The following is a 14,107-nucleotide window of genomic DNA, read 5'->3' on the forward strand; positions in this document are numbered from 1 at the left end:
GCACGCACACTTTACAGACCTAAAAAGAATATCCCAATCCATATATTAATTCCATAAATAAATTCACATGCACACACAGTTCCCCTCCTTCCCCTATCCACATGCCACTATGCACCCACACCCAAATTCGTGCTTAGAAAAAAAACAAGCAGCAGTAAGATGATCATTCAACTGTGTGCAAGTAGGATTTTTTCATGAATCATTATCTGTTTTTCCATAACTCATCTACTGCAAAAAGCATTGCTTTATGAATGCAGAAGGCAGCCTACGTTTGGGATAATGAAGCACATTCATCTCATGCTTGAACCTTTCAAAGGTTCAGACATTTCACACTCTCTCTCTAACCATGACTTTTCTGTGGTAACCAAAATCATCTGGGATATGATAGTACGACATAACCACGCTTCATGCAAATACACCAACAATTTCCATAGAAGGGAAAATGAATAAAATAGGGGCACCATGAGGCTTCAGCACCACAGTACTTCTGAATCGACAAACTGAACATTGCTTTCATGTTTGTGTAATTCTGGGTTTTCTGTTTTCTGTCAATTTTAGAAGACAAGGCATCAAAACAGCATGAGGAGACACAGTGTGTAAAGCTGATTGAACAGTCCTTATTAGCACTTCATATCAGAAAAAATCAGTTTAGTCAAACTATGTTATGGGAGTATATTAAGTCAAAACCAAATTTTTACACGCAAACATCGTTGGTTTTTTTGTTTGTTTGTTTTACATTAATGCTATACGCACAAACAATTTAGGTTTTAGAGTAAAAAACAAGTAAATTAAATTCTACAGGAACATTTGATTCATCCTGAAAGCGATAATGTATTTTTTCCCCAACCCTCAGACTACACTTTTTACAGGAAGTTCTAGCTCTCAATTTGAGCATAAAATGCTTTTGAAATATGGGAATTTCCCAGCCACTTTCACACTATTTATGAATCAATCAAAAGTAAAGTGCTCTGTATCTTACCATAACATTTCCAGACCAGGTTTCACAGACTCCAAAAGACTTCAGAAACTTGTTTTTTAAATCATCACTATGTAGATAATACCTTTCTTTAGTCTCACTCAATTACAGTGGGATCCACTTTTTTCTACTAGCTGAACTGCAGATCAGAGAAAAAAAAAAAAAAAAAAAAAAAAAACAACAGCAGCTCCAGAACTTAAATGAAGTGTGTCTCAGCTGAATGGTATTGCCAATCACTGGTCAGAAAAGGCAGCAGCTGTTGCTGCATGGCTTTGCCTGAGTTCTAAATTGTCTGGACCTTCACATAGCAGGGTCTTTCTTCTTCCCATCTGCTGCTTCCTGTGTTACATGCAGTAGCATTGTGCACTGTACTTACATGGTATTTTTGATAGTGTTCCACCATACCAGCCACTAGAAAGTCATCTCGTTTGTGAGGTCATTTTACCTTTTGTAGTATTTCTATAAAGGCAGGAAAGTCAGGGAAGAAGTCTTAAGTATTCCCAGTGCAGGTGAGTCCAGCATTCACAAGCAGCTGCAGCATAAAGGACCTCTCCACATTGTCTCCATTGTCTCCATCTGTGACATCTCCATCAATGTAGCACCTGGGCATCTCTTGCTTTATAATGTGGTTTTATCTGTGTAAGCAGCAGAGATGAGGGGGACAACTGTCAGACTGCACCTCTGTGAGTCCTTAGCTGTGGCATCCTCTCATTTTAGTTTCCAGAAGAGGTCTTTAAGTTTTATGCCAAAACAAACACATTTTATAGTTCATCTGAGCTCGGCAGGGAACTTTTTTTCCATTTTAATTTACTTTCTTCTAGCCTGCAACAGGATCACCGTCCCAGCCCATTCTGAACCATAATACATCCACAAACAGAGCATGGATCAACAGCAGACATGTTTTTTCTTTTCTTTTTCCTGTTTACAAATTTCTCCTCCAATTTTCACTAACAGCTGAGTAATTCAGGTCAAAAAATCTGACCATTCCTGTCTCCTCTACCATATTAATATTCATAGTACCAGCTACTTTACAAAACACTTAACATCATCAGCATAGCATTGATGCTAAACATCTGAATGCTCTGAAATGCCCCAACACTTCACCTTGTGCAGCTCACATTTCACTGGCAGGACTTTGCTACTAGAGGAGGCAACTGTAATTTCAGGAGTATTGCAACTGTAGTCACTAAACCATTTTGCAAAGGCCTGTTTCTATCACGGGTATTGAAGTACACTTTATCCAAAGGAGGTTCCACTAATTCCCACTGGGAAAACCAAACTCAGATGGATGGTTGTTCCTGCAGGTGGATCCCACCTGTGGGACCTGTGTGCTTTGAGAATAGGCCAAGGTTTCAGGTGCTCCTGAAGGGCCTGTTCCAGGAAGGGCCTGGCTGAGGTGCTGCTTTTTCTCAGCCTGAAAGGGCTAAAACCTCTGTCTTTCTCTGCTCCAACCTTCTAATTATAGCATGCTGCCCCTGTGAAGGGCTTTTTCTACAGATATGCTCAAAGTTGGTTGAAACGTGGACTATGGTATGGGCAAGAAGGCACCACTCTTCCAGCAGAAGGCAGGACATGGGATCTGTAGCCTGATGGGCAGAACACACCACTGGGAGGAAGAAAACTGCTTCCTGAAATTAGCCCAGGATAATTTTCTTTCTGTTCAATGACTGTTTAATGTAAAATGCATTAAAAGCTTAGGAGCAAAATGTGAAAACATATGGAGTGAAGATGTTTAGGCAAATTTACAAATATAGCCCTACCTCCCTGGAAAGTCTTACAAATGTCTTAGAAACTCCTTGGATTTAAATATCCCTTTGGCTTTCACTGTCCCCTATTGTGTTCTAGACAGCTTTTGGGAATATCACTGCTCAGAGTACTCTGTTTTATAAGGTTCTGAATATCCCCTAAGTTCCACTTATCTTAAGAATTGTCAAATTATCAAGGTCATCAATGTAATCCTAGTGTTTACAGAAAAACTAAACTTTTAACTGGCATGTCTTACCACTCTGAAGGGAGTTCAGCTACTGCTTGTGTTTCATCTGTAGTCTCCATTCAGAATCCCACAACTATATGACCACATTTTTAATCTCCTGCTCTCTCTGAGCTGTAAAAGTTTTCTATTTTCTTCTTCACTGAGTGGTTACTAAAGTGGAAAGATAAAAATAAAACAAAGGCAAAGAAAAACATTAAAGTAATATTTCAGGAAAGTGATTTCTTTCACAGTATTTTTAATTTTTTACATGATTCAAAATAATTTCACATACAGTAACCACTCAAACCAACTGACTCATCTTCGTGTCCACATGCTTTCTTTAAAAACTGAAAATTCTTCTTTCTCCTTTTTTTTTTTTTTAATGTTCAAAACATAACATTTTGCTGGAACAGATGCCTTATTTGAGCAAAGTGCCACATTCTGCAATATTTAAAATGATGTTTCAATTTAACCAAGATGTGACTAATAGTCAATGAGTAGGAAAAGGCACCATGCCTGTTTTTTTGTCCAGCACCAGTGACACTATCATGAACCATTCTGATAAGTGGTAAGGACTCATGGCTGAACAGTATTTTTTGTCTTCTTAGTTATTGGTTTGGTTATTAGCTTTGCTCAAAGGAACTGAACAGTGCAAAAAATAATGAGGTGAGGCTTGCAACCTTGGGCTAATATTGACTTTTTAATGATTCATTTCTTGTCTTCTGTCTTATTTTTATAATCTCCATCTTATCCCTTCTGCTGTTAAATCTTGTGAAAAGCCACCTACTCTAGTAGCTGGAAGAATCCAGCCCCCAGTGAAGAACTCACTGCTTTTAAGTCCTTTTTTCTTTTTTTTTTTCTTTTCTTTTCTTGTCTTTTTTTTTTTTTCCAGCAGCAGCACATCTGTCTCTGAAAGGTTTTGAGTGTCTTTGTAACTAATACAAGAAGAACTTCAAAAAGTTTTATTTGCTTTGGCTCAGCTAAAGGCTTTGGTTTCTAGCTGTGTGTTCAATCCTCCTGGAACTGTAAAAATAGATGGGGAATCTCAGGATGTTTCACTGTGTTTTTGTCACCTCCCCGTATCCAGTATGAAATTTCACAAGAGCCTTCTTTATAGTAAACTGACATTTATGTTAATGGATCTACATCTTAGTTGTAGACTTAGCTGTAGACTTATACTGGCCAACTTAGCTGTAATACTCACAAGACATAGGAGAAGACAAGGAGGAATAACAGACCATACTTATCCCACTTCCGCCATTTTGGCAGAGAGAATTTGGTTACTGTTTTGAGTCTAATCCAAGTACTCAGGATTTCCATAGAGATGATGACAGTGTTTTTTGTTGTTTTTGTTTGCGCCCTCCCCCCCTTCTCAAGCTTTATGACCAAAATGTGGTAGGGAATTGGGTCTCTAGTGTCTGCTATCCAGAAGCTCTCTAGAGATGTAAAGGTACAATTTAGAAATGGTGGAGGGTTTTTGGTAGCCCTTTTTCCTGCCCAAGTGACAAGACCATAACAGGTTATGCAGTGAGAGACCCTTCAGGTCTCACATGCTGAAGCTGTAAGGAAAAGAGTCAGCACAGCAGTGTCATGAGGTTGCACCACTATTTTGATTTTTCAGCTTCTAAATGAGAAATGTGAAAGTATGACATCTGTTTACAAGAATATAACACGTACGCAGCAAGACCCTCAATGCTGACTGAGGGCATAGCTAGACATGTAGGCAAGGGATATAAATAGCAGGGTCTATGGATTACAAAGACAGAGTGAGCACTGTAGGATGGCAATGGTCCCTTGCCGCATCCTAGTCCATGCTGTCTGCTCCACTGCCAGCTGATGCCGACTCCTGTCTGTACAGCCTGCCAGAAACCCTGCAATTCCAGAAATGCCCAGCCTCTGTCATCTCAGAGTGGACACATAAATGATACTCAATTTTTTCTCACTGTTCCCATAATTTTGATAATCTAATAACAACTCAGGTTGTTATGGGATTTGGAAACAGATGATTTCATCTTGAAAAGGCATGTGAAATCCATACAGATGTTTAATATCTCAGAGCTGAGCGTCAAATCCAATAAATCCTTAGTCCTGAGCAATGTAATTCTGTTAGTCCCTAGGAAATGGAGAAAGAAAGAATTCCTTTTCATGCCTCTTTAGTTTCCTAATCCTAATATGTATGCAAATGCTGTACATCGCTGTACTTATTTTCTGTCAGTATGTTAAAGGAGTCAGTAGATAATCAAGAGTATCAACAGATTTTCTAAAGGTGGATAGACACTGACCAGTGCTGGAAAAACTGATGGATTTAACCCAGTTTAGACCAGCTAGGAAACTGCACTTTTATTAAATAATACATTTAGGAGTGCTGATTATGATTCTCACCATAAGCCTCTAAGTTATATCCTCTGGTTTTACCTGTAGCTAAATCTATCCTATGAATGCTCTTGTCCAGCACTTGTACTGGCCAGTTCCACACTCATGAATACATCTTGTGGTTTTAATGAGATTGAAATTATCCAGGAAAGAGAAGGTGACCTAGATGATCTGGATATCTGAGGTGATACACTGTGGTGTACGTTGGCAAAGGAGAATAACAGAAAAAGGAAAGACAAAGAAAAACTATCATGTGATTACCTAAATTTAAATTTATTAAAAGCTACCAGTTTTAGACTAACACTGTTATGTGCCCTTCCATTTATCTGGTCTGGTCTTCACAAGTTCCAAATGCTTATGCCTCCGCTGTGTCTTCTGTTAAACGGGACCATAAGTGCTGCCAGCTGTTTTACCTTCACTAGTGTCTGTTTTATTGGATCTTTAAAAGACATTATTACTTAGGCTTATCTCCACCCTCATTTACATCAGTCTTGGATATAATGGCACAGATACTCTAGGAAGATGTAGGAAAGACCAGAACAGAACAGAACAGAATAGTTCAGTTAGAAGGGACCATCAAAGACCATCTAGTCCAACTGCCTGTCCTCTTCAGGGCTAACCAAAATTTAAAACACATTATGCTGGGCACTGTCCAAATGTCTCTTGAACACTGACAGGCACAGGGCATCGACTACTTCTCTAGGAAGCCTGTTCCAGTGCTTGACCACCCTCAGATAAATAAATTGTTCCCAGTGCCCAGTCTGAACATCCCCAGTGCATTTCTGTGCCACTCCCATGCATCCTGCCATGGGCGACCAGGAGCAGAGACCGGCACCTCGCTCTGTGCTTCCCCTCCCCAGGGTGCTGCAGAGAGCAGCAAGGTCGCCTCTCGGCCTCCTTTTCTCCAGACTGGAGGACCCAAGTGTCCTTGGCCTCTCCTCACAGGACAGGCCCTGCAGCCCCTTTGACAGCTTTGACACCCTCCTCTGGAAGCTTTCAAGGACCTTAAGATCCATTTTATATTGTGGAGGCCAGAACTGTGCCCAGCTTTCAAGGTTAGGCTGCACCAATGCTAAACGTACCAGGAGGATCACCTCTTTTAACTGGCTGGCTGTGCTGTCTTCAGTGTAACCCAATATGCAGTTTGCCATCCTGGCTGCCAGAGCACACTGCTCATGTTGAGCCTGCTGTCACCAGCAACCCCAGATCCCTTTCCGCAGGGCTGCTCTCCAGACACTCATCTCCCAGTCTGTACTTGTGTCCAGCATTAGTCTGTCCCACGTGCACAACCTGGCATTTTCCTTTGTTCAGCGTCATCAGTTCAGTGTCATCAGCAAACCTGCTGAGGATGTACTCCACTCCTGCATCCACTCCTGGATCCAGATCACTGATAAAAACTGTCAATCCAGTTCATCACCCAGCACAAACAAAATCAAACAAATAAATCAGGGTTTTGATTACACCTGCTTGTGATAAGAATTTTCCTTTTACCCTTTTCCAAGGAAGATCTGGATTGTTATGTCAAACATGTATTCCTCAACCTGCTGAGAGTTTGAATTGGATGCAGAACAGAACTTAAACGCACTGGATCACACCTAGCTCAGTTCAAAATCTTTAATATTGATACAGACTACAGGTGAAATTGAATCTATCTCCACAGTGTAGGTGGCCTCTAATATTAGTATACTATTTCCTAACACGAAATAGCTGGAGTCTGTGAAAGAGCTCAGCATACAAATTACATGTATCCAATCAAGTAATTTTCTTATTACTTTTATTTTTGTCATTAATAGAATTATCAACAGAAAGTCTTAAATCACCAGGTGAGTCACCAGCAGGGAGGTGTGTCAGCATAGCAACTGCAAGGTATCTCCTTGTTCAGTCTCATTACCTAGTCACTTTTCCTACGAGGAATTCTTCCCAGAGGGCAGGAAAACCCCATAATGTCCCAGGATGATGAAGAAAGGAAAGTACATCTTGTGTCATCAGAGCGAGGCAGTCACTGAAGTGCATTCTGTGAAATGACACAAAAGGGTTTCTCCATAATAAAACGCGCAGTGCTGGCTACACAGTGATTAACTCTGTCTCATAGACAGGAAGCAAGAATCACACCCCTTTTTAAAGTATGTTGATAATTTTAAGTGTATCAGATCCTCCTTCCTGTTTACCTCCAGAGCCACAAGAGTAGTCACAGAAGACAGATACAACCCTTACTATGCTGCATTTTTCCCTTCCTTCCAGTAGTAAGAAACTTCCTGGAATTTGCTAAAGGCTTTGTATTAGTGTTATAAATGACAGTACATGGAAGGGGAAGTATTTCCATGCTTTTTACCATATTTGGACACCTCTTTGAAAGCTGTGGGATTTAATTTCAGTTGTGAAATTGCAAAGATTGTTGCTCAGGGAGACACATGTGCCTGTCCTGGCTTTACTGAAGTCAGCATGGCTCCTCTGAACAGACCTCATTTCAGGACTTAAAAGTGTAATTCAAGACCTGTGGTCCAATTTCCATTTGGCGCTCGCAAAATGAGATGCCAAGACTAGTCTATGGTTTCAGATCTTATTTCCCTTGTTATCCTAAAACCGGGAAAAGGATTTATTTTCAAAGAAGTCTCTTCATAGTTTGTATAACAGCAGACTTCTTTTAGAAATTTTCAATTCTGAAGGGAGGAGGAGGAGGTGTGCAATCCAAAAGTTGAAGCTGGAGTTAGACAAATTTAGGCTGGAAATATGTACAAACATTTACCAAGAAAAGCATATGACCACTGAAGCAATGGATCCTTCAGCATTTTCTGTCTTGAAATGTGGTTCAGATATCTTTCTACAAGATGCAGTTGTTCCCATGCCTCCAAACTGACACTTTTTACGTCAGCATGAAAGTCACTCTGAAGTGAGGAAAACACACACACAGGATACATACACATAGTGTGTGTATCCTCAGGAGACAATGTTACTCCCTGGAATGGGTGGGTCAAGGTGATACACACATCTCAAAAAGTTTTATCAAGGAGCAAATCTAAAATGTAAATTCTAAAATTCTAAAATTCCTCGAGAAAGTCCATCAGCAGGGAATTCAGCAGGTCTTACTCAGTACCAACTCAGAAGTGACTCCCATTGAGGTGGATGTTAAATTTGCTCAATAAGAAATGACTAAGATGTAGAATAAAATGTCAGGTCTCTCTCCAGCTTCCGCTACCATTAATGGCAAACTGCATACCATGGAATTCAAATTCTTCTTCTTTCTGTGGTTGATGAGGTGACTCTCTGGAGTGGAGGCTGAGACTTCACCCCCTGCTACAGAGTCTGGCAGTGAGGTTTCTCAAATCTACTAATCTACCTAAGCTTTCTTTAGACCTTCATAGTTTGACAGGGAATGGGCAATGAGATTGTGCCACCACTTCTATTATCCCCAGTTGACCCCAGAAAAATTAATTTTGGTATTTCTAACTTTCATCTTGACCAGAGGTCATGATGGAAAAAGGCTAAAAATTTCATTAACTGTTCTAATTTAAAAAATCTGAACATAGAGTAAGATCTGTGTTTCAGCATCAGGCCCATACCTTTGCACTGACTGCCATGACCTTGATGCTATCAGGATCAAAAGCCACTAAACTCTCAAAATATTCTAAAAGTAGATGATAGAAGGTCAGTTTTTCAGAATGAAACAAGCCCTCAGAATACGTCTTTTTTTTTTTTTAAGGAAAGCAAACATTTATTTTTGTTAGTTGTTTATATATTTAACATAAATGTTAACCTGAGTTTACATCAGCAGGATGTTCAGAAAAGTCTCCTATACAAGTATTTGAGCAACATTTCATTCAGTTTTCTCAGGAGACAGTATTCTGAAACAAAGAACCCAAAGACAACCTAAAGTTTTCTTTTCTCTATTTAGGGAGATATAGCTATGTGCTAGCTTCAAAAAGTGGTAACTAATACTCTGAATTTCCTAGTTTTCATATAATTATATTTACAAATATATTTTAATATGTTTAATTCCCAACATTTCTAATGTCAATAAAAGAATAAATAAAATTTCCTTATATTTTCTCCAAACAGAAAAGAAAATAAGCTTTGGGCTGAGATCAAGCAGAGGAACGTTTTGAGCCCCAATGAATATTTTTTTGTTCAAAGTTCAAGATACGAAGTATAATGTTATATAGAGATAATTTTGCTTTCAGAAGTAAAAGTACTGTAACTTTTCTTTCTAATGATACATAGCTGAAAAAAAAAAAACACAAAACAAAACACATTTCTCACTAGCAACTAAGTAATCACCACTTTTTTTTTTCTTTTCACCAAAATGCAGTCTATCAACATTTTTTTGACAATGACAGACAAAGTGCTGTCATACTGATAACAGAACCAGATGAAACATCCAGAAACAAGGAACACAAAGGGGTAAATACTGCAATACAGAAAGTTTTTTTGTTGTTGTTTTTGTTTTTTTCTTCTTTCTTTTCATAGTTTTGCTGCTGGAAAAAGATCACTCTATATTCACACATTGCCTCAGACCTTAGCTTCTCTCAAAAAACAGAAAACCTTTCCAGAACCTTGGTCTAGGTTCCCAAAGAATGCTAAATAAGAATTGTTCCCACTAAGTGAGCACCCCCTGAAAACGTATGTATCAATATGGACCAAATGCACTAATGACCTTTGCTAACTAGATACTAGTTGCTAACACAGGAGAAGATCAAACACTCCCATGTGGGGGAATTTTATTCTACAGACTGCAGGAAAAACAGCTGTCCTAACAAAATGGTGTGGTTCTACCAGGGGGCTGGGGTGCCTGGAGAGCCATGTGTGGGTGACAGCACACAGCCACCACTGGAAGCCACTGCCACACAGGAAGACCCATCTCGGAGGAGGGCTTGGGGGACACACAGACTTCAGCCCTGGCCTTTTGTTGAAGAAACACTCTCACACGTGTTTGAATACTGCATCGTTTCAGCAGAGAAGGAAAGGCTTCCAAGCTGCACAATTAAGCTATTGTAGTCACATGGCGCAGGCCAAATTAGACAGAGTAGCTCTGTTTTCCCGAATCCGGTTTTTATAAGCTACATTCTAGCGGCGCTCCATTACGCTGCTATGCAGAAGTGTCTGGCATTGTTTCCATCACAAACAAATCTTTATGCCCTAAATTCATGTTGGACGGAAACTTGGCTTCCAAGGCTTAAACCTAAGAATTACATTTGTTTGTTTAAACAAATTTGAGGGAAAACATACTTGGCCATCTTTGAGTTATATGATGACAAGATGATTTAGATTTCCCATAAAAGATATAATTCTTTTTCTCTCCTCATGCCAAACAATGATGCTTTCTTATAGCTGGACAGTTGCTGGCTAAAAGAACAAACCTATCAAGAAAAGCCAACTTGCAGTTATATTGATTAGGGCAGCAGATGCTGAGCACCTCACAGGATGTGGTTCTTTCTTTGGAAGAGTGAAGACAAAGGTTTATCTACATTTATGAGACTGCACTTGCATTTCTCTGATGCTGCTCTGTGTAAAGCTAAATTGAAATTGATTTATTTTGACTGTATTGTGTAATATTGGAATGATTTTATCTTTCTGTGTAAAGCTAAATTGAAATTGATGTATTGTGTACTATTGGAACAATTTTATCTTCTCAAGACAGCACATATTTACAAATGGCTACTGTAATAAGCCATCCTTGAAAGTAAACATCCTAAGGAAGATACAATTGAAACATACAAGAAATGCAACCAAAACTCAGTTTTCCACTTTCTCACAACAAATTATCCCTTATCCTTAACCAAAGTACTATCAAAAGAAAATGATGGTAACATTCTGCACCCAACACACACACATACACACAAAATCAGATCTTTGAGTTTATTCCTCGAAATTATATGTCTAGTTTTATTCTTATCTCTTTGTAGAATAATTGGAAAAGCACTTCATATATTGCTCCAGAAAGTAATTTATCCTGTGGAGAAAATATCATAGTCTAAATATATTCATCTTTTCCCTCTCTATTGGAGAAGTACCATCATTTTGGGTTGTTCATGTGATTATGTATATCAAACTAATCCCACAAAAATCTGGCACTGAAGTATCACAAAGGAATAGAAAAGTTTGGCAAAAATAGAAATCATTAGGAAAGCTTTCTCTAAAATAAAAGGTTTAACTATCCCTAGCAAACAGTATATTATCAGTCAACTTTTATTACATATTTTATTTCCTATCACATTTCATTCAGTTGTGATCTACACTCTACTAGGCTGTACCAAAAAGGAGAATAAACAGGTACCTCATAGAAAAACTACATATATATTCTTAGAAAAGCATACTGGATAATGTTGTATAGCTCCCTTTGAAGATATTTTAGACATTGCCTTTCTGATTGTCTAAAACCCATTTGTACCTTTGAAAACTGCTGGGTTAGGAGACAGCAAAAATATATGTGAATGTTTAAAATTTGAAAAGTGTTTTATAAATTCTATATATGACCAAAGCCAAGCCAAAGCTCTTCTACTTTATTGAAATCAAGCCTACAGTGTACAGGCACAAGACTCCAGACTTCTTGGTAGGCTTGGGTCTTGATTAAGCATTTTCTTGTTTGAGAAGATATTCATAAGACATTCTTTACAACCCCGCCAGACCTACCAGCTAATTGCCTTTTCTAAATTGTCTCTTAAGATTTAATTTCCAGGACTGAATATTATTCCTTGGCAGCCTCAGAACAACCCAGAAATACACATTAAACAAACCATTACATGCTTAGACACCTGCTACTCTATGGTATACAATTAACAGAGTCAAGTCTCAGCAAATGATTTCGTTTGTTCATTGTTATGTTTAAGCAAGTGCTTGCCATTTAAAATAAAGCAGTTCCGAGCAGTTTCCATTATGGAGTTATCTGTTCTTAATGTCATCATTCATTAGAGCAGTGGTCAGAAGAGGATTTTCCATCTTAACTAGATCATAGTTTACTTTGACATAGTAATTATCTATTATTCCCATGTATACTGTTTGTTTATAGGTTCAGTACCACATTCTTCTTTCTAAACAGTGCTTCAGAAGTGGTGGTAGTTGCTCAAGGCAAACAAAGCAATGAGTTAACATGAAGAAATAGACTGGTAGACACTTAAATCCTCATAATTTAAAAACCTACAAGCCAGGCATGAAATTGCTTTTGGACAGAGGAAGGAAATAAAGAAGCTATGTGGTGAGCTAAGAAGCTGACACTAGCCAAGAAAGGACGTCACAAGATGATTGTAAAACTTTAACCAATTTTTCCAAGCTATCGAACCACTAAGGGTCACTTGGACCTCCAACTAAGATTACAAATATCTCCCACAACTGACTGAGCTTTCTATACTTCTCCTTGACTTTGGGATTCATGCTCACCCTCTTCCCCTTACAGAGGAGATGCCTTTGCATTTTACCTTATTACTGTGCCAAAGCAACCCTGAACTCAATTTGATTGTTTCCCAGTGTTACAGCCTTGTAAAGAGCCAGGGAACATGCGCTACTCATCAGCCCAAAACATCGACTCTCACTCTTCCTTGGGACTTTTTCATATTGCACTAATTTATCTGGCTGGCTTCCACTATGAAATGACACCGCACTTCTCCTTAGAACCAGTCTTCATTTGTTTTCTCTGATCCTCCACCAATAACAACATCCACTTTCAGAAATTGTGCTTTTCCCCACTACTGCCCACACTTCTTTTTTCTTTTCTCAAAACATTTTGTAGGGTGAGTAACTGATCTTTATCATCTTCCCAAACTTCACTTTTTATCCATCACAATATCTGATTCCTTACTGCATGCACCAGTTATTGCTTCCTCCTAAGAAGAGAAGTCAAATCTGGCACAGCTGACATCTAGCTCTCTTAAAAAATCTATTTCCCTTTGTTGGTTGAAGTAAAAATGCATATTAAATCTTTCAGCACTAGTTAAAGTAATTCATTACTATTTCCTTCTGAAGGGAAATGAGGAGGGTGATCTCTATGTACCAGCATGACAAAGTAACACCTGGAGATGTGACATGATCAGCCCCTAATATTTGCAAGGAAAGGAGGGACAGAAGGCAAGGCTGTTCCCAGTCAGAACAAATGCACACTGAAACAAGTTCAGAAGTAGTTCACATTGGTCCACCCTCATGCTTCTGCCAGTACCACCTTGATCTAGCCCTCATATAAAAGAAAAGGTTTTAAGTTGAAACTGAAACAGTGAAAGACATCTTAATAAGAAGCATATGCAAGCACACGTGCAGACACATATACACACAAAGCTTCTTGACAGCAACTGGCACCTGGAGACTGGTTTCAGTATTCAGTATCTCAGTTCTCCACAAACATTTAGAGGGAAACAGAATGGGAAACATGAAGTCCCAGGCTCCAGTAAAATCCACGGCAAAACTCCCACTGACTTCAGCTATCCTCATTCTTCCACTCAACCTCAAGTCAATGCGCCTTTTTGTTTATTTTCTTATTCAAATACTTTCCTCTAACAATATTAACGCAGGAAAAATAACTGCTTGTCAGCAGAGCTGTACAGAAATTAGCAGTTTTTGTTTGAAGGCGTTTATGCAAGCTTCGTATTTAGTTTGATTAGAGTAGATTCTAGCCACAGTATTTGGACACAGATCAAGACAGAAATTTCAAATTCTGCCCACAGAACACTCATGTACAGCATTTGAATTGGGCTGAGGTCATTCTGCCTTCATTTTCATGCCTTGAGGTTTGTTACTAGCTTTAGAACCAGAAACTTGCAGCAGAATCCAGCTGAAGCCATCTCCTTTCACCTAGTTTCATGACA

The 14,107-nt window shown here is 38.9% G+C and overlaps 1 long non-coding RNA gene across 1 annotated transcript in view; it reads right to left on the minus strand.

Annotated features, from left to right (window-relative positions):
* Positions 1-1,427: 1,427 nt before the first annotated feature.
* The window catches only part of LOC118250917 (uncharacterized), a 92,348-nt gene continuing 79,668 nt past the window's right edge, over positions 1,428-14,107 (minus strand). The window contains exons 4-5 of the long non-coding RNA XR_007707869.1: positions 2,979-3,119; positions 1,428-1,611 (exon numbers count right to left, since the gene is read on the minus strand). This is a non-coding gene — a long non-coding RNA (uncharacterized LOC118250917). The remainder of the gene's footprint in view (positions 1,612-2,978; positions 3,120-14,107) is intronic.

The sequence above is a fragment of the Cygnus atratus genome, chromosome 2 (genome assembly GCF_013377495.2).
Source record: "Cygnus atratus isolate AKBS03 ecotype Queensland, Australia chromosome 2, CAtr_DNAZoo_HiC_assembly, whole genome shotgun sequence".
Classification (NCBI taxonomy): domain Eukaryota; kingdom Metazoa; phylum Chordata; class Aves; order Anseriformes; family Anatidae; genus Cygnus; species Cygnus atratus.